The sequence below is a fragment of the Vigna radiata genome, unplaced genomic scaffold, assembly GCF_000741045.1.
Source record: "Vigna radiata var. radiata cultivar VC1973A unplaced genomic scaffold, Vradiata_ver6 scaffold_404, whole genome shotgun sequence".
Lineage (NCBI taxonomy): Eukaryota > Viridiplantae > Streptophyta > Magnoliopsida > Fabales > Fabaceae > Vigna > Vigna radiata.
The window spans coordinates 130079-132091 of NW_014541818.1; positions in this window are offsets into that span (position 1 = coordinate 130079).

Genomic DNA, 2013 nt, shown 5'->3' on the forward strand with positions numbered 1-2013 from the left:
AAATAATAATGCAAATAATTAGCTCAAAATATTCAAATTAATTAAAATTAGAATTTCTGGCCAAATTAAGCACTATTAGCGAAAATGGGAAAATACCGGACAATTAAGCACAATTCCCTGATTAATTCTAGCACAATAAACTAAGTGAAGTCAAGAAAATATCGACTCATCAAAGGCACACCAAATTGACCTTGAATTTGCGTCCGGCTACTTCAAGCGGACTGTTGACTCTCTGGCAAGTGTACCAGATCGTTCTAGTAATATAATCGGTAATGCCCGATATCGTTCTTCCCAAGAGACTCGAAAGGCCTTATCGTTCGTGTGAATTAAAATCGTAAGACTTGTAAAGAAAAATTAATTGTGTGGAATGCAGGGACAAAAAATAAACATGCAATGTGTTTGATTCAATTGACGAAAAAAACAATGGATGAATGGAGTTGTTGGGGGTTGACAATTTCATCTTATCCAATCCCTCTTATCTACTCATCTTGTTTATGTGCTTGATTATCTAATTATCATGCAAACTTTCTTGGCCTACCCTTAACCCGATCCCTCGGCAAAAAGATCCTATTACTAATTACTACCCCTATCCCTAGGTTGGTACGACTTAATCAAGGAATTTCTCACCAGTTCATGACAGTATTGTACGTTCCCGTATCAATAAAGACAAACAACAGTTATCGAATGAGTTAAACGATAAAAGCTTTAAGCGCAGGTGAGAACCCAACAATTGATAATCAACGCATATGACAAGCATATAAATAAACAAGAGTTTCAATAAAAGAGAATTTCAAAAGATTACATTGTTTCCCCCAACAACAATAGGGTTTAGTTAACGATTGTCATGGTGAACCTAGATGAAAATAATGGAAGAATGGAAAAGCAAACCCTAGATAGGATGAAAAGGAGCCTAAGCATCCAAGAGATCTTCTCCAAGGAGTGAAAAGTAGGTCTGGCCGCCCTCTTCTGTCAAAAGAATGAGAATGAAATCATAACAGAGCTATTTATAACTAAGGAGCATCACAGAAAACAAGCCCAAGCCTAGCAGACAACCGCCCGGCGTCACACTTACGCCGCCCGACTATTTGCCCATAATCGCGCCACCACCCAGCGGTGAGGGGTTGCCGCCCGGCGGTTTGCCCATAGTCGCAAATCCGCCCAACATCCACGTCTGTTGCCATCTCTTCTTTTCTTCAGTTTTCTTCCTCTATCCTGAGTCTAAGACCTTCATCTTCAACCCCAATCTTCACTTTCATCAAAATCGTTGCAAAACAATGCAAAACAAGCATAATATCGCTAAAAATAGCTTTTGACTCTTGACTGACTCATTTATTGAATTTCGCATGATTCTAAGCTCATTCTAAGCCTCAAAGGGTGTAATTTGGTCTAAATTGACATATGAAAATAACTGTTTTTCAACCGTTATCACGGACACCCAACACAAACTGATTCGGTTGATACCTGCCCCGATGTAGGGGTAGACACCACCAGCTCACATCCAAAGCCACGCACAGGTAACCCAAGCTCCTCCAAGCACGCAAAGGATATAAACGAATGCGATGCGCTAGAGTCAAACAAGACATGGACAGAAAGTCCATACAGAAAACAAGTGTCAAGAATGAGATTACCTGATTTTGCGGCTTCAGCTCCTGACATTGCAAACACTCTGCCAGCTGCTTATGGATTCACACCAGACGACTTCTGATATGACCCTCCACCTGGTGCCCTTTTCTCAGGAAAAGAAAAAGACATATGTCCTGACTTGCCACAGGTATAACACTTCTTCTCATCAGTTTTTCCTCTCATGAGTTTTGGACAGTTACGCCTGCAATGAGCTCCCCCACACTGGAAACACTTCCCTGGTCTTTGTTTGAATTGTGTAGACCTGACATAAGGTTTCTTCTCTTGTGGCTTCTTGAAGAAGTTGCTCTTCGGGGCCCGCATAAATCGATTCTGATCATTTTCAAAACTCCTTAATCTCCAAAGGCACAATCATCTTCATCAATTCATATC